Source organism: Papaver somniferum, chromosome 4 (genome assembly GCF_003573695.1).
Source record: "Papaver somniferum cultivar HN1 chromosome 4, ASM357369v1, whole genome shotgun sequence".
Taxonomy (NCBI): domain Eukaryota; kingdom Viridiplantae; phylum Streptophyta; class Magnoliopsida; order Ranunculales; family Papaveraceae; genus Papaver; species Papaver somniferum.
This window is the reverse complement of record NC_039361.1, coordinates 144,495,183-144,515,310: the sequence shown is the minus strand read 5'-3', so window position 1 is coordinate 144,515,310 and position 20,128 is coordinate 144,495,183. Positions and strand designations below refer to the sequence as shown.

The following is a 20,128-nucleotide window of genomic DNA, read 5'->3' as shown; positions in this document are numbered from 1 at the left end:
TGCAAGTGTTACTGAAGCTGCTGTGAAGCTGCTGTGTGAAGCTGCAGATTCTGCTGGTGCTGCTGCTGCTGGTGCTGCTGCTGGTGTGGAGCTGCTGCTGCCAAGCTGCTGTTGCTGCTGTTGCTTCTGCCAAGTTGCTGCCAAGCCTGCTGGGCTGCCAACTGAAGCTGCTGCTGGGCTCTGAACCAACTGAGATGGGCTTGAACCAACTGAGTTGGGCTCAGTAACCTCAACTGCTGCTGGGCTTGCAACTTCTGCTGCTGGGCTTGTGCCAACTCACTGCTCCTGGACTTCGCTGCTGCTGCTGGGCTCTGCTCCACCTGCTGCTGCTGGGCTTGGACGTGAGCTGCTAGGACGATCCTAAAGCCCAACTGGGCTGTGCAACTAAAAGGGAACAAAAGCCTAACTGGGCTTCCCTCCTTAACCAAGTAAGCCTAAAACCATGAGTAACCCACTTGGGCCTCATTAAATATTCAATTTGGGTATGTAATAATTAATTATTTATTTTTTTAATTTTGGGATTGTAATAAATTATTTTCATTTTTATTTTTTTTGTATTTTCTTTTTCTTTTATTTTCTTTTATTTTTCTTTTATGGGCTTGTAATTATTATGATTGTTTTTATTTTCTTTTATGGGTTGTGCTAATTTATGCTAGGTTTAGTTCAAAAACTCTTCCAAAGCCCAATTTTAGACCAAAAACAAAATCCCTATTTAAAAAAAATTCCACTCCTTAAAACCAAATTCCACTTAACCCTTTCAAAACCAAATCCTTATGGGCCCTGCTTTCTTCCTTATCCGTGGGCTTGTTGTTTCATGAGTGGGATATGATTGTAACCTTTAGAGACCAATCAAATAGACTAGTTAGAGTAAATCAAATAGACCCAATTGACATACCCACAACTTCTGAGGAAAACACACCGGACCAATCTGAAACAATGGGAGAACCCCGTACCCTCAAGGATTATATGTACCCAACTAGAGCCAGTCAACCTTCTTGTATTGTGCTACCCGAGGCTAATGGCCATTATGAGCTGAAATCAAGCACAATACAGATGCTCCCTATTTTTAGAGGTGTTGAGAATGAAAACCCTTACCACCACGTGAGAGAATTCGAGGAAATTTGTGGAACTCTGCGTTTCACTCAAATGTCCGACGAAACCCTAAAGTTAAGGCTCTTTCCTTTCTCCCTGAAAGATAAGGCAAAGGCCTGGCTGTATGCTTTACAGCCTCAATCCATCATGACATGGGATGACCTCATAAAGGAGTTTTTCAAGAAGTTTTTCCCGAATCACAAGACTGCGACAATTCGTCAAAGTCTGAATAGCTTTGTGCAATTAGAGGGTGAGACCTTAGCTAGATACCTGGAGAGATTCAATGAATTATTGCTCCAATGTCCCCATCATGGTTTTGAAAAATGGAGACTTGTGCAAATTTTGTATGAGGGTCTAGATGTGTCCACCCGAACAACGGTTGAGTCAATGTGTAATGGTCTATTCGTAGAAAAAACTGTTGATGCGTCTTGGGACTTCTTGATTGAAGTGGCTGAAAAGACGCAATAGTGGGAATCCATCCGTGAACCCATAAAGACTACTTCCGAAGCTAGGGCTTTTAGGATTGAAGCGGATTTTGAGGGAAGAGCAAACATGGCATCAATAGTTAGGAGATTAGAAGAGTTAGAACTACATAAAAATTCAAAACCTTCCACCACTACTCTCCGAGAACATGTCGCTTCGTCTGTATGTGCCGCTTGTAACGATCCCAACCATCAATTCCAAAATTGTCCCGATTTGCTTGCAGTCCAGGAATCTAGGCTTGAACAGGCACAGGCCATGTTTCAAAAACAAGAGCATAACCCCTATTCACAGACCTACAATCCAGGATGGAGAAACCACCCTAACTTTTCATGGTCCAAAGGACCCACTCAGGGAGGACCATCTCAACCCAATCATAGCTATCAAAACAATCAGGGATATCAGAACAATCAAGGTTATCAACACCCTAGGAACCCTCAGCAACAATCAAACTCTCAACAATCTTATCCTCAACACAATACCGACAAGAGATTATCCGCCCTAGAGGAGATGTTCCAGACTCTGATGCAAAGTCATAAAAATCTAGATCAAAAGATGGATCAAATGTGTGAGAGAGAAAAGGGTAAACTTCCTAGCCAACCCCAACAAAATCCAAAGAGGATATTTCAAACAGGCACAACATCCTGCACTGAAACCTCACCCGATCAAGTCCATGACATTACCACCCTCCGAAGTGGTAGAATCATCGAGAACAACGTGGGCGAACCTAATGAATCTGACACAAATCCCACGCTGTCTCCACAACCCCAGAAAACCAAAGAATCTGAGCAAGTTGGAAAGCCTGACAATTCTACTGCTGTGAATGTCCCTTTGCCAACTCATTCTCCTGTTGCCCCATTTCCTCAAAGATTGATCTACCAACAGAAAAGTACCCATTATAATGAGATGTTAGATCTGTTCAAGAGAGTCAACATCAACATTCCTTTTCTTGAAGCAATTAGGCAAATCCCTGCTTATGCTAAATTCCTCAAAGACTTGTGCACTCAAAAGCGCAAGCTCAATGTGCAAAAACGTGCTTTCTTAGCTGAGCAGGTGAGTTCCATCATTCTGAACAAAACTCCACCCAAGTTTAGGGATCCAGGATGTCCAACAATTTCTTGCACTATAGGAGAACACACGGTCAATAAAGCGTTATTAGACCTAGGTGCAAGTGTTAACCTACTGCCATATTCTGTTTATGAGCAATTAGGTCTTGGGGAGTTGAAGCCAACATCTATCACTCTACAACTGGCAGACCGATCTGTCAAGATTCCTCGTGGAGTGGTCGAAGACGTTTTGATCAAGGTTGACAAATTCTATTTTCCCGTAGACTTCATTGTCTTAGACACTCAACCTGTACAAAACCCAGACTGTCACATTCCTGTCATCTTAGGACGTCCTTTCTTGGCTACGTCCAACGCAATCATTAATTTTCGTAATGGAGTGTTGAAACTGTCTTTTGGCAACATGACAGTAGAATTGAATGTGTTCGATATTAGTCAACAACCTGTGAATCTTGATGATGATGATGTGCATGAAGTTAATATGATTGAAGGATTAATACAAGATTCGTTGACTAACATTCTACCTGTCGACCCCTTTCAAGCATGTATGGAGAACTTTAACTCAGATTCCTATGATGATGCATACTGTAGTGACGTCCTATCCCTGCTCGAATCTGTACCTCAAATGGACGTCACTGAAGGAAGATATAAGTGGAACCACCCTTACTCTCTGATTCCAAGCTCATTCCATCCATTGTTGAGCCACCCAAGCTTGAATTGAAAACATTGCCTAGTACGTTGAAGTACGCATTCCTAGATTCTTCTGATACTCTACCTGTCATTATTTCATCATGTTTAGACACGGAACAGGAAAGTAAGCTTTTAGAAGTACTTAAAGAACACAAAGAGGCCTTAGGATGGACCATCTCAGATCTCAAAGGAATTAGTCCCACCATTTGCATGCACCACATTAACCTTGAAGAAAATGCCAAACCATCTAGGGAGATGCAAAGGAGACTTAATCCTAACATGAGAGATGTAGTCAAAGGAGAGATCCTGAAACTACTTGATGCGGGTATCATATACCCAATTCCCGACAGCAAATGGGTTAGTCCCATTCAAGTTGTGCCTAATAAGTCAGGCATTACTGTTGTTCAGAACGACAAGAATGAATTAGTCCCTACTCGTACAACCACAGGATGGCGAGTATGCATCGACTACAGGAAGTTGAACACAGTAACAAGGAAGGATCACTTCCCGCTCCCTTTCATTGACCAAATGCTAGAACGTGTGTCTGGACACAGTCACTACTGCTTTCTAGATGGCTTTTCCGGTTATAACCAAATCCACATTGCACCAGAAGATCAGGAAAAAACTACGTTCACGTGTCCCTTTGGGACGTTTGCTTATAGACGTATGCCCTTCGGGTTGTGTAATGCACCTGCTACTTTTCAGCATTGCATGATGAGCATTTTTTCTGACATGATAGATAGTTTTCTCGAGATCTTTATGGATGATTTCTCTGTTTTTGGTTCCTCGTTTGACGAATGTTTGAAGCATCTTGCCCTCGTGATATCCAGATGTAAAGAAAAGAACCTTGTTCTAAATTGGGAAAAATGCCATTTTATGGTGAATTCAGGAATAGTTCTAGGACACATCATCTCAGAAAAAGGAATTGAAGTGGATAAAGCTAAAGTTGACCTCATTCAACATCTACCACAACCTTGCTCTGTGAAGGATATCAGATCATTTCTAGGTCATGCTGGTTTTTACCGGCGATTCATCAAAGATTTCAGCAAAATCTCCAGACCTCTGTGCAGTCTTCTCTCCAAAGATGTTGCCTTCAATTTCGATGCTGCTTGTGTGAAGGCATGGGAGGAATTAAAAACCTTTCTCACCACCGCTCCTATAGTCCGACCACCCGATTGGAAGCTTCCGTTCGAACTTATGTGTGATGCCTCTGATTATGCTGTTGGTGTTGTTTTAGGACAGCGAGTTGATAGACTACCATATGTGATATACTATGCTAGCAAAACCCTTAATGATGCCCAACTCAATTATTCAACTACCGAGAAGGAATTGCTTGCCGTCGTTTTCGCATTAGACAAGTTTAGATCTTATCTGATAGGGTCTAAGATCATCATATACACAGACCATGCGGCTTTGAAGTATCTTCTTTCCAAGAAGGATGCTAAAGCTCGCCTTATTCGATGGATACTCTTATTACAGGAATTCGATCTCGAAATCCGTGATAAGAAAGGTTGTGAGAATGTGGTTGCTGATCATTTGTCTAGATTAACTTTAGAGTCTATTGATGAATGTGAGCTGATTAGAGAATCATTCCCAGATGAACAACTGATGTCTATCTCAGACCTTCCTTGGTTTGCTGATATCGTTAACTACCTTGCTGCAGGTAGGATGCCCTCACATTGGTCGAGACAAGACCGCTATAAGTTTTTGGCTGAAGTTAAACATTTCCTTTGGGATGACCCATATTTGTTTAAGTACTGCCGGGACCAAATCATTAGGAGATGTGTCCCCAACACCGCACAGAAAGATGTGATATTTTTGTCATGACCAGCATGTGGAGGCCATTTCAGTGCCAAGAAAACCGCTGCAAAGATCTTGCAGTGTGGATTCTATTGGCCATCATTGTTCAAGGATTGCCATGATTATTGTGTTGCTTGTGAACGCTGTCAAAAGCTAGGAAGCATTTCGAGGAGAAACATGATGCCATTGAACCCCATTTTGTGTGGAGATTTTTGATGTTGGGGGATCGACTTCATGGGTCCATTCCCTATTTCTGACGGTAGATTGTACATCCTAGTCGCAGTTGATTACGTTTCTAAGTGGGTAGAAGCCATAGCAACCAGAACAAATGACCACAAGGTGGTACTTTCATTTCTAAAGGAAAAATATTTGCACGTTTTGGTACCCCTAGAGCTATCATCAGTGACGGCGGTTCACATTTTCGTAACAAGTACTTTGAGTCTTTAGTACGCAAGTATGGCATAACTCACAAGGTTGCTACTCCGTACCACCCTCAGACTAGTGGACAAGTAGAAGTTTCTAATAGGGAAATTAAGCACATTCTGGAGAAGACGGTCAACCCGTCTAGGAAAGATTGGTCATTAAGATTGAATGATGCTTTGTGGGCCTATAGAACAGCTTATAAGACACCAATTGGCATGTCCCCCTATCGTCTAGTGTATGGAAAGCCGTGCCATCTACCTGTGGAATTAGAACATCGTGCCTACTGGGCAATCAAGGAGCTGAACTTCTCTCTGGACGAAGAGTGGAATTCATTTTTTAAGCAATTCTAAAATTTCTTCCTTTAGAAGGGATCCTAAGAATGAAGCTATTCTCATCCATAGAGATATTATAGATGATAGTAACACAAAATATTGAATTAGTGGTTCTATTCAATCAGGTAAGTAAAGAAAATATTTTAAAGTAATTAGTTAACATATTGCTAAATTTCATATTAATCATGGGCTCACTTCATCCTGATTGTTATTTATGCATTCGATAGTATTCCATTTCCTTTTTATGAGGGGTAACTACGTAAAATCATTTGGTATTATTTTCTCCTAATTCAATCGTGTTCTCTATGGATTGTTGTTTTGCAATCTCTTCTTGGGTATTATATAGATGTCCTAAAGCTCTTGGTTTGTCTTATATGCATTCAGAGAGTGTGGGGATAATATACTAGACTTCAAATTATCAATTAGTTTGAGGAGTTTATAAAATATTCTTGACGACATTCCAAATACTTCTTTTTTCTAATCCGGAAAGTTAGAAGCTAAGAAATGAAGATTGGAAAGTAGAGAATTTGTCAGTCATCAGTGCTGGAAAGATTTCAAGAAATGAAGATAACCTGAAGACGGGACGGTTCTTAAGCCAAGTGTCATAGAATTTAAAGATCTGTTCCATCTCGGACAAAACTTGATATAGTGTTAAGGCTATATGACCGTGGTCAGAACGAATAACTACATTTTGTGTTAAATTAACTCTAGGAAATTGAATATTCCTTATACATTATGTAATGTTCTATCTATGAATGTTGCTATTTCCTGTTTAATAATTCCAAGTAAACTCATGGTATAAATCCAAGATCCATTACAAATCATGTTAAAATCCCCTATAAAAACTCAGGGCTTATTCCTATTGTTTACTTGAGTTCCAAAAAAAAAAAAAAAAAAATCAAAGTATGCCTAATCATACATACACACTGTGCACTATTACATCAATATACATAATAACATAAGAAAATATAAATTTTGCATAAACTGTAACTCGAAAAATTAATAATGAGAAATAGTTCAATATATAAATCGACAAGTAATTTAATATCCTTATGATCGTTGTTTCTTTTTAATACAAAGGAAGTACTTCGTTCATTAGTTAGCATTACATAACAACAAATTAAATACATCCGTTACAATATTAGAAAATTCTTCCGGGGTGTTATTCAAAAAATCAAAAGAAGATTCTTCAGTCCTAACATTCTTGGATATTTCATGAGCCATATCATTACTAGTTCTTTTAACATGTCCAACACTACAACAGAAAAAACTAGAAAAAATGTGCTTAATTTCTCCTATGATCGATCATCGTATAGTTTATATACTTTCGTTAATAGAGGAATTGAAATGCATGAGTTGTTCTGATCGATTTCGATATTTGTTGATATTTTCTATGTTTTATTACATAGCTTTGTCAAGTACAACCTAAATTTAATTGTTAGTATGATGCGCAATATATTAGAGGATATAGTCTTGAAAAAAAGTGACCGCAACCCTTAGGATTCTATGTTATGGGGATGCCAGTGAATTCCGTCGGTGTATGCATTCGTATGAGTCAAAAAAACATCTTTTTAAAACCCATCAATGTATTGAAAGACATTAGTCAATCATTTGAGTCATTTTAAAAAAAAAAATCTAATTAACATAATATTAATTTAATACTCGCAGAAAACAACGAAGTAGGTTTTCCAGAAGTGCTAGAAGTTTTGATTGCATACACTGGATGTGTCAGAGATGCCATGTTGCTTGGCAAGGTCTATATAAGGGTCCTTACACGAGACGAGTTGTTATTTTTGGAAGCTTCAGCTAACTTTGATTGTTTGGATATGGCATGTTTTTATATTTGTAATTCACAGATCGGCAACGACATGAATGTTTTATCTAAATCGCTTGGAAGACCCAAAGTATGGAATCGCTCCTGCTACGAATTTCTCCATCGACATCCGCAACTTCACTCAACGAAATCTATCTACAATAGTCAACTTCAGTTCAAACCTACAGTCATATCGGTGAAATGCGTGACACGGAGTATTTCAACATTAAGAAAAGATGTTGAACATGCTTTTGGAATTTTGAAAAAGAAATTCACCATTATTTGTAGCCTATATCATTTTGTTAGTTCAATTCAAATAAACAGGGTTATGCTCATTTGCATGACATGTTCATCAAAGAAACCCAACGTAATCCTTCTTAGACTGGGTTATGCTCATTTGCATGACATGTTCATCAAGGAAACCCAACGTAATCCTTCTTAGACTAGTTATCCAGGCCTGGTGTCGTACCGTTACATGGAGATGGTACAAGGGAATATAGGATTATCACTGGAGAATTCAAAACTGGGATTTCGCTAAGAGATAATGTAACTGCAGAATTGGGATGAATATGAAGCCAAGATCGGGAATGCTTGAAGTTTAAGTAGTTTGATTTTAATCATTTTTATTGTTATTTTTTTTAGCTAGGTCAATTTATGTAACTTTATTTAAATGTAAACTTTAATTTAATTTTAAACGTACTTTAATCTAAAGTTGAATATTATATTTAGGGACTACTAAAATATTATGAAAAACACGTTCGAGTTCGATTCCTCGAGAGAAAAATGGACATACATTGATTCACCGTAGGGAATGAATGACTCAAATATAGCATGGGTGCTTGAAACTTTGCCTTATATAAGGCGGGGTTTAAAACTTTACCAACATCCAAAATCCAAGATAAGTCTCGATTTTCAAACACCAAATGTAAGTTCTAGCGCATCTTAGGTTTCAAACGCATCTTATATTTTGAGCGTATGCTAAGATCGGAGTTCTTTGTCGCCTATAAATAGGTAATTTCCAATACTACAAAATTACACCAAAATTTATCTATCTATTTCTCAATCTAATTTCTTTTTTCAATTTTTCCCAAATGACACAATTTCAAACCAACTTGATTCGGTAACGTAACTTGATTTTTTTGGAGTAGCGCTTGAAGGTATAAAGCAAAGAAGTCTTCAAGTTTTAGATATTAACCAAGTCAAAACTGCAACTAAGAAAAGGCAAAGAAAAGTTCAAGGCAAGGAAAATCAATGCATAACAAATTTGAAGACAAAGAAGAAGATAAACAAAGGAAACTCCGTTCATGAGGGCATCGATTGGAAGTTTTGTGAAATGAAGAAGATAAAAAAGATGAAGAACATTATCCCAAATTTTTATTTTTAAAGTATATTTCAAATTATTATTATCTAGTTTTATGTCTTTTAAAATGACTATTGATGATTAATTCAAAGTTTAATGAATTTGAAAATTTGACTCGTATTGTTGAAAATGAAGCTTAATTCTATTTTTAATTCAATCTTACATTTTAATTAGAGTTACATTTTAGTTTAAACTACAATAACACAAATATTAAAACTTAGTACTTGGACTTAAGTTGACATTTAAGATATTAAAACATAAATATTGGATTATACTTGGGCAACTCTCTTAAAATCTCGAAACAACTTTCAAATTGGAACTCTTTTTCGTTGATGCAACGATATTCCGCGTGACACCTTTGTCCAAGTTCCATCATGGTTTCACCATCCCTCATGTTTGGACCTTCTTGCTGAAGTAAAAAAAGATACATACTAATTTCCTTATTCATTACAGCGAAGCGATGTGACAACCCTGAAGCACCACGATTGTTGGGGTTCATAGGTTGTTTTTGAAAATTTCCAAATATCCTTTCCCAAAATGTTGGGGATGGAACGCATCTGCGAATATAGTCAGTAAAAAAAATAAAATTCCTCCAAATACATTCATCTTCCTCAGTAGTAAATTTTGGTATCGTCTCCTAAATTTTGGTAATCGCCTCCTCATTCGACTTTACACATTGGATCGATTACCATCTCTTTGATTTTCGGTAGCATGTTGGTTTTCTATGAACTCAGCCATGCTCATGTTATCAGCCATGCTCTTTGAATAATTGGAAGAATGATGAGAAGTATTGGAAATTGAGAAATTCTATAGCAATTTAGAAATTCTAGTGTAAGTTAAAATGAGTGTGAGCTTTGGTATTTTTAGAGGGAGAAACTGTTTTTATTTTTTTATTTTTTATAATAAGGAAGGATATATCAAAAAGGAAAAGAGATGATTACAATATATACAAAAGATCACAGGATCTTTAAAAACCAAAGAGAAAATCTTAAGAGTTTCTTTACATAGAAACTATAGAATCCCAGTGAAATAAAATTTGATTAACTCTGTAATCCTTGAAAATATCCTTCGGAGAGCTCCATAAGTAAATATTTTGAATTACCAAAAATCTGACATCTTCAGCATTCTTACTTCTTCCACCATGTACTCTCGAGTTTCTTTCTTTCCAAACCTCTCAAAAAATTGCATACGGGGTTAACTTCCATATTATGGCTTTCTTCTTACTTACTTTACCCAATCTCCAGCTTTCCAACAGAGCTTTAAAACTCTCAGGCATCGTCCAGTTCACTTTTAAAGATATAAGAAAAAAATCTCAAACTTGTGTCGTTCAATTGCAGTGAATAAATATATGGTTTAGGTTTTCCTCCTCCTCATTACAGAGCACAGAAATCGTAGATGGAATCTGCATCTTCTTCTTCTAAGCATACACCTTGTTGGTAGAGAGTTGTGAAGAGAAGCCCAAATGAGGAACATCACTTTTGGCGGAATAAGTTTATTCTCCAGCAGACCTGCAAAATCCACACCATCTGTATTATCAAAAATCTTTTCATAAGATATCTTTGACGAATACTCTCCTGAAAAACTATCTTCAACCTCTTCAGTTAGAACAATGTTTCACAGATCATGCTTTAGTTCTAGAAAATGTATTCTCTCTGCTGGATCAAGCTCCCTTGAAAATTGCAATCTCGTGTTATGACCCAGAATATCAGCCACCATCTCGTTCTTTTGTGTGATCAATCTATAAAGCCTCGAGTATTTACCTTTTAACTCCATATTGCCAACCCAAATGTCGTGCCAAAAACGTAAGCTCCTTCCATCTCCCACCTTGATACCCACCACAACAATGAAATCTTGCTTAGCCTTTGCAATTACATGCCATAAACTCTTACCTACAACCTCACTAGCAATAGCAGGAATTATACAATTCTCATTGGAATTTGTTTTCTCCACCATTATCTTCCTCCACCAATCCCCTTTTTCTTTAGCAAATCTCCAATGCCACTTTGAAAGTAAGGATCTATTCAAATGTCTCAAACTCCTTAAACCTAGACCTCCAAGTTTCTTTGGCTTACATGCTTTCTTAAAACCAACCCAGCTCATCTTTTTTTATGTTTTCATCTTCCCCCCACAAAATTTTTCTCATTTAAGCTTCTTCTCAACCGTCACTGGTAATTCTATAAGAGACATAAAGTAAGTCACCAAACTCTCAAGAGAATAACGAATCAGTGCAATGATGAGTGCCAAATATTGTATATATTTATCCCTTTTTGTTGGCATTTAACTCATATGTTGTGCAATAATTCTACATTTTATCCCATATTCTGTATTTTCATTGTTTTCAAGAATAAATATTTTTCTTACTTAATTTTATATTTTTAGGTAATAAATAAAGTCTGGATGAATTGCGGAGCGGAATAGAGCAGAAAAGTAGTGAAAAGCCGGGAGGAGTTACGCAAGGAAGCCGCGAAGAACGTTGTGCATAAGACCAAGAGGCTAGGAATGGGCTTGAAGAAGAAGAATTGTCCTTAAAGAAGACATGGGCTTGGCGTACCCAAGGCCCAAAGCCCTTTCTCAAACCCATTTCCACTATCCAAGCCCGTATCGGATTTCAGCCGTCAGATCGAAGCATTTCAGCATCCTACGGTCGCTCCATCATCGCACATCAAACTCCGAAGCTCCCGCTTTACATCGCAACGCCCATCTCCATCTTGGGCCGTCCTTTTCGTTGCATTCCTCCATCCGACGGTCGCTACCCACAGCCTCCCATCTCATCGTTGGATCCACCTACCATCGTCACATCCTACGGACCAGATCGCGAAACATCATCCCTCGCTGCAACCGCTACACACCATAGTGACCAAACCCTATACTACCACCCAAACACTCCCTTCTTCCCAAAACATCGATCTCATCTTCTCCACCCGACCATTTCCAGAACCACCACCACCTGCTCTACCCTGCCACCATCTTCCCCGACCATCCCAGTTCGTCTCGAGCTCCTTCCCATCACCTCCCAACACCACAGAAACCCATACCCATCAGTCCTTTCCCCCTAGCCTAGAGTTCTTATCAAACTCATATCTCTGCATCCTAGGTATGGAGTTGATAAGAAATCTCGAGCTAGGGTCTCACTTGGAGCGACAGGGAAAGCAGAGAAAGCATCGTACAAGTATGGGTTGAAGCTATTTTGGTCAGTATGTAGGTTAATTTTTATTAATTTACAAAACCCTAATTTTCAAATTTGGGGATTTTCCAATTAGGGTTTGTAGAAATTTAGGGTGTTGAAAATAACTATAAATTGATGATATGGGTGTGGTGGAAAAGCTCTCTGGACTAGCCAGTAGAGAATTGGCCACAGAATTTTTATGAATTTCAATTTCAGTGCTTATCTGTTGACAGTTGAAATTTGCTTATGTTTGTAGTTGTCTGATATGTTGCAAATTGTGTCTAAATTATATCTTATGATGAATGTATGTTGCTACTTCATGGTTAGCATGAGCTAATCAGCTTCAGGCCAAGGCTCAGTGAAGCCTTGTGCACTGTCAAGTGTGAATGAGCTAGGATAGTTACTTCCTTGTATGTTTTGATTGTGCAAATGAGAGATGCCAATGCTCATAGAGCCTGTGATTGGCTGTACTGTCAAAAGACAGCCAATGCTAGGGGTAGACTAGTGAGCAATTTGGTGTTCTTCCATTTCTAGTTGTATGCTTAGGAACAAACATAACCTAGACCATGTCATTTGATTAGGACACAAGGTGGATCATAAGCCTTGGCTTACCCACCAATTCCCTTTCAGTCACTTATATTTTCAGTCCTGTGTGTTTGCAATTTAGTTATTTTCCTGCCTTTTATTTTCTTGCACTTTGTAGCTACTGTGCACTGAAGTCAGTGCACTGAACTCACCTTGCCCTTGGCTTCCAAGCCTTGGTTCTTTGCTTATCTTTCCCTGCTGTGGTTCTAGTCTGTTTTTTATTACTTAGCTTGGTTCTTTGCTGATTTGCCCTGCTTTGCTCTCTGCCATAGTGCATTGTCACTATTGTTAGCCTAGGAAAACTTCTCATATGCTCCTCTCCCTGTGGACAAACCCCTACTCACCCTTTTATTACAAATCTTGACCTTGTATACTTGCAAGTGTATTGTGTGCATCTAATCATCACAACAAGTTTTTGGCGCCGCTGCCGGGGAGCTGGCTGCCATCTTTTTGAAGTTTTCAAAGTGCTGCTGGTGTGCAAGTGTGCATTTCTGCTGCTTGTTTTCTGCTGTTGGTGTGCACTACCTTGCACTGCTGCAAGTGCAAGTGTTACTGAAGCTGCTGTGAAGCTGCTGCTGTGAAGCTGCAGATTCTGCTGGTGCTGCTGCTGCTGGTGCTGCTGCTGGTGTGGAGCTGCTGCTGCCAAGCTGCTGTTGCTGCTGTTGCTTCTGCCAAGTTGCTGCCAAGCCTGCTGGGCTGCCAACTGAAGCTGCTGCTGGGCTCTGAACCAACTGAGATGGGCTTGAACCAACTGAGCTGGGCTCAGTAACCTCAACTGCTGCTGGGCTTGCAACTTCTGCTGCTGGGCTTGTGCCAACTCACTGCTCCTGGACTTCGCTGCTGCTGCTGGGCTCTGCTCCACCTGCTGCTGCTGGGCTTGGACGTGAGCTGCTAGGACGATCCTAAAGCCCAACTGGGCTGTGCAACTAAAAGGGAACAAAAGCCTAACTGGGCTTCCCTCCTTAACCAAGTAAGCCTAAAACCATGAGTAACCCACTTGGGCCTCATTAAATATTCAATTTGGGTATGTAATAATTAATTTATTTATTTTTTTAATTTTGGGATTGTAATAATTATTTTCATTTTTATTTTTTTTGTATTTTCTTTTTCTTTTATTTTCTTTTATTTTTCTTTTATGGGCTTGTAATTATTATGATTGTTTTTATTTTCTTTTATGGGTTGTGCTAATTTATGCTAGGTTTAGTTCAAAAACTCTTCCAAAGCCCAATTTTAGACCAAAAACAAAATCCCTATTTAAAACCAAAATTCCACTCCTTAAAACCAAATTCCACTTAACCCTTTCAAAACCAAATCCTTATGGGCCCTGCTTTCTTCCTTATCCGTGGGCTTGTTGTTTCATGAGTGGGATATGATTGTAACCTTTAGAGACCAATCAAATAGACTAGTTAGAGTAAATCAAATAGACCCAATTGACATACCCACAACTTCTGAGGAAAACACACCGGACCAATCTGAAACAATGGGAGAACCCCGTACCCTCAAGGATTATATGTACCCAACTAGAGCCAGTCAACCTTCTTGTATTGTGCTACCCGAGGCTAATGGCCATTATGAGCTGAAATCAAGCACAATACAGATGCTCCCTATTTTTAGAGGTGTTGAGAATGAAAACCCTTACCACCACGTGAGAGAATTCGAGGAAATTTGTGGAACTCTGCGTTTCACTCAAATGTCCGACGAAACCCTAAAGTTAAGGCTCTTTCCTTTCTCCCTGAAAGATAAGGCAAAGGCCTGGCTGTATGCTTTACAGCCTCAATCCATCATGACATGGGATGACCTCATAAAGGAGTTTTTCAAGAAGTTTTTCCCGAATCACAAGACTGCGACAATTCGTCAAAGTCTGAATAGCTTTGTGCAATTAGAGGGTGAGACCTTAGCTAGATACCTGGAGAGATTCAATGAATTATTGCTCCAATGTCCCCATCATGGTTTTGAAAAATGGAGACTTGTGCAAATTTTGTATGAGGGTCTAGATGTGTCCACCCGAACAACGGTTGAGTCAATGTGTAATGGTCTATTCGTAGAAAAAACTGTTGATGCGTCTTGGGACTTCTTGATTGAAGTGGCTGAAAAGACGCAATAGTGGGAATCCATCCGTGAACCCATAAAGACTACTTCCGAAGCTAGGGCTTTTAGGATTGAAGCGGATTTTGAGGGAAGAGCAAACATGGCATCAATAGTTAGGAGATTAGAAGAGTTAGAACTACATAAAAATTCAAAACCTTCCACCACTACTCTCCGAGAACATGTCGCTTCGTCTGTATGTGCCGCTTGTAACGATCCCAACCATCAATTCCAAAATTGTCCCGATTTGCTTGCAGTCCAGGAATCTAGGCTTGAACAGGCACAGGCCATGTTTCAAAAACAAGAGCATAACCCCTATTCACAGACCTACAATCCAGGATGGAGAAACCACCCTAACTTTTCATGGTCCAAAGGACCCACTCAGGGAGGACCATCTCAACCCAATCATAGCTATCAAAACAATCAGGGATATCAGAACAATCAAGGTTATCAACACCCTAGGAACCCTCAGCAACAATCAAACTCTCAACAATCTTATCCTCAACACAATACCGACAAGAGATTATCCGCCCTAGAGGAGATGTTCCAGACTCTGATGCAAAGTCATAAAAATCTAGATCAAAAGATGGATCAAATGTGTGAGAGAGAAAAGGGTAAACTTCCTAGCCAACCCCAACAAAATCCAAAGAGGATATTTCAAACAGGCACAACATCCTGCACTGAAACCTCACCCGATCAAGTCCATGACATTACCACCCTCCGAAGTGGTAGAATCATCGAGAACAACGTGGGCGAACCTAATGAATCTGACACAAATCCCACGCTGTCTCCACAACCCCAGAAAACCAAAGAATCTGAGCAAGTTGGAAAGCCTGACAATTCTACTGCTGTGAATGTCCCTTTGCCAACTCATTCTCCTGTTGCCCCATTTCCTCAAAGATTGATCTACCAACAGAAAAGTACCCATTATAATGAGATGTTAGATCTGTTCAAGAGAGTCAACATCAACATTCCTTTTCTTGAAGCAATTAGGCAAATCCCTGCTTATGCTAAATTCCTCAAAGACTTGTGCACTCAAAAGCGCAAGCTCAATGTGCAAAAACGTGCTTTCTTAGCTGAGCAGGTGAGTTCCATCATTCTGAACAAAACTCCACCCAAGTTTAGGGATCCAGGATGTCCAACAATTTCTTGCACTATAGGAGAACACACGGTCAATAAAGCGTTATTAGACCTAGGTGCAAGTGTTAACCTACTGCCATATTCTGTTTATGAGCAATTAGGTCTTGGGGAGTTGAAGCCAACATCTATCACTCTACAACTGGCAGACCGATCTGTCAAGATTCCTCGTGGAGTGGTCGAAGACGTTTTGATCAAGGTTGACAAATTCTATTTTCCCGTAGACTTCATTGTCTTAGACACTCAACCTGTACAAAACCCAGACTGTCACATTCCTGTCATCTTAGGACGTCCTTTCTTGGCTACGTCCAACGCAATCATTAATTTTCGTAATGGAGTGTTGAAACTGTCTTTTGGCAACATGACAGTAGAATTGAATGTGTTCGATATTAGTCAACAACCTGTGAATCTTGATGATGATGATGTGCATGAAGTTAATATGATTGAAGGATTAATACAAGATTCGTTGACTAACATTCTACCTGTCGACCCCTTTCAAGCATGTATGGAGAACTTTAACTCAGATTCCTATGATGATGCATACTGTAGTGACGTCCTATCCCTGCTCGAATCTGTACCTCAAATGGACGTCACTGAAGGAAGATATAAGTGGAACCACCCTTACTCTCTGATTCCAAGCTCATTCCATCCATTGTTGAGCCACCCAAGCTTGAATTGAAAACATTGCCTAGTACGTTGAAGTACGCATTCCTAGATTCTTCTGATACTCTACCTGTCATTATTTCATCATGTTTAGACACGGAACAGGAAAGTAAGCTTTTAGAAGTACTTAAAGAACACAAAGAGGCCTTAGGATGGACCATCTCAGATCTCAAAGGAATTAGTCCCACCATTTGCATGCACCACATTAACCTTGAAGAAAATGCCAAACCATCTAGGGAGATGCAAAGGAGACTTAATCCTAACATGAGAGATGTAGTCAAAGGAGAGATCCTGAAACTACTTGATGCGGGTATCATATACCCAATTCCCGACAGCAAATGGGTTAGTCCCATTCAAGTTGTGCCTAATAAGTCAGGCATTACTGTTGTTCAGAACGACAAGAATGAATTAGTCCCTACTCGTACAACCACAGGATGGCGAGTATGCATCGACTACAGGAAGTTGAACACAGTAACAAGGAAGGATCACTTCCCGCTCCCTTTCATTGACCAAATGCTAGAACGTGTGTCTGGACACAGTCACTACTGCTTTCTAGATGGCTTTTCCGGTTATAACCAAATCCACATTGCACCAGAAGATCAGGAAAAAACTACGTTCACGTGTCCCTTTGGGACGTTTGCTTATAGACGTATGCCCTTCGGGTTGTGTAATGCACCTGCTACTTTTCAGCATTGCATGATGAGCATTTTTTCTGACATGATAGATAGTTTTCTCGAGATCTTTATGGATGATTTCTCTGTTTTTGGTTCCTCGTTTGACGAATGTTTGAAGCATCTTGCCCTCGTGATATCCAGATGTAAAGAAAAGAACCTTGTTCTAAATTGGGAAAAATGCCATTTTATGGTGAATTCAGGAATAGTTCTAGGACACATCATCTCAGAAAAAGGAATTGAAGTGGATAAAGCTAAAGTTGACCTCATTCAACATCTACCACAACCTTGCTCTGTGAAGGATATCAGATCATTTCTAGGTCATGCTGGTTTTTACCGGCGATTCATCAAAGATTTCAGCAAAATCTCCAGACCTCTGTGCAGTCTTCTCTCCAAAGATGTTGCCTTCAATTTCGATGCTGCTTGTGTGAAGGCATGGGAGGAATTAAAAACCTTTCTCACCACCGCTCCTATAGTCCGACCACCCGATTGGAAGCTTCCGTTCGAACTTATGTGTGATGCCTCTGATTATGCTGTTGGTGTTGTTTTAGGACAGCGAGTTGATAGACTACCATATGTGATATACTATGCTAGCAAAACCCTTAATGATGCCCAACTCAATTATTCAACTACCGAGAAGGAATTGCTTGCCGTCGTTTTCGCATTAGACAAGTTTAGATCTTATCTGATAGGGTCTAAGATCATCATATACACAGACCATGCGGCTTTGAAGTATCTTCTTTCCAAGAAGGATGCTAAAGCTCGCCTTATTCGATGGATACTCTTATTACAGGAATTCGATCTCGAAATCCGTGATAAGAAAGGTTGTGAGAATGTGGTTGCTGATCATTTGTCTAGATTAACTTTAGAGTCTATTGATGAATGTGAGCTGATTAGAGAATCATTCCCAGATGAACAACTGATGTCTATCTCAGACCTTCCTTGGTTTGCTGATATCGTTAACTACCTTGCTGCAGGTAGGATTCCCTCACATTGGTCGAGACAAGACCGCTATAAGTTTTTGGCTGAAGTTAAACATTTCCTTTGGGATGACCCATATTTGTTTAAGTACTGCCGGGACCAAATCATTAGGAGATGTGTCCCCAACACCGCACAGAAAGATGTGATATCTTTTTGTCATGACCAGGCATGTGGAGGCCATTTCAGTGCCAAGAAAACCGCTGCAAAGATCTTGCAGTGTGGATTCTATTGGCCATCATTGTTCAAGGATTGCCATGATTATTGTGTTGCTTGTGAACGCTGTCAAAAGCTAGGAAGCATTTCGAGGAGAAACATGATGCCATTGAACCCCATTTTGATTGTGGAGATTTTTGATGTGTGGGGGATCGACTTCATGGGTCCATTCCCTATTTCTGACGGTAGATTGTACATCCTAGTCGCAGTTGATTACGTTTCTAAGTGGGTAGAAGCCATAGCAACCAGAACAAATGACCACAAGGTGGTACTTTCATTTCTAAAGGAAAATATATTTGCACGTTTTGGTACCCCTAGAGCTATCATCAGTGACGGCGGTTCACATTTTCGTAACAAGTACTTTGAGTCTTTAGTACGCAAGTATGGCATAACTCACAAGGTTGCTACTCCGTACCACCCTCAGACTAGTGGACAAGTAGAAGTTTCTAATAGGGAAATTAAGCACATTCTGGAGAAGACGGTCAACCCGTCTAGGAAAGATTGGTCATTAAGATTGAATGATGCTTTGTGGGCCTATAGAACAGCTTATAAGACACCAATTGGCATGTCCCCCTATCGTCTAGTGTATGGAAAGCCGTGCCATCTACCTGTGGAATTAGAACATCGTGCCTACTGGGCAATCAAGGAGCTGAACTTCTCTCTGGACGAAGCTGGAATTCATTTTTTTAAGCAATTCTAAAATTTCTTCCTTTAGAAGGGATCCTAAGAATGAAGCTATTCTCATCCATAGAGATATTATAGATGATAGTAACACAAAATATTGAATTAGTGGTTCTATTCAATCAGGTAAGTAAAGAAAATATTTTAAAGTAATTAGTTAACATATTGCTAAATTTCATATTAATCATGGGCTCACTTCATCCTGATTGTTATTTATGCATTCGATAGTAATATTCCATTTCCTTTTTATGAGGGGTAACTACGTAAAATCATTTGGTATTATTTTCTCCTAATTCAATCGTGTTCTCTATGGATTGTTGTTTTGCAATCTCTTCTTGGGTATTATATAGATGTCCTAAAGCTCTTGGTTTGTCTTATATGCATTCAGAGAGATGTGGGGATAATATACTAGACTTCAAATTATCAATTAGTTTGAGGAGTTTATAAAATATTCTTGACGACATTCCAAATACTTCTTTTTTCTAATCCGGAAAGTTAGAAGCTAAGAAATGAAGATTGGAAAGTAGAGAATTTGTCAGTCATCAGTGCTGGAAAGATTTCAAGAAATGAAGATAACCTGAAGACGGGACGGTTCTTAAGCCAAGTGTCATAGAATTTAAAGATCTGTTCCATCTCGGACAAAACTTGATATAGTGTTAAGGCTATATGACCGTGGTCAGAACGAATAACTACATTTTGTGTTAAATTAACTCTAGGAAATTGAATATTCCTTATACATTATGTAATGTTCTATCTATGAATGTTGTTATTTCCTGTTTAATAATTCCAAGTAAACTCATGGTATATAAATCCAAGATCCATTACAAATCATGTTAAAATCCCCTATAAAAACTCAGGGCTTATTCCTATTGTTTACTTGAGTTCCAAAAAA

At 39.2% G+C, this 20,128-nt stretch overlaps 1 pseudogene; it reads left to right on the top strand.

The window, feature by feature from the left end:
• Positions 1-5,414: 5,414 nt before the first annotated feature.
• The window catches only part of LOC113273238, an 89,069-nt pseudogene continuing 74,355 nt past the window's right edge, over positions 5,415-20,128 (top strand).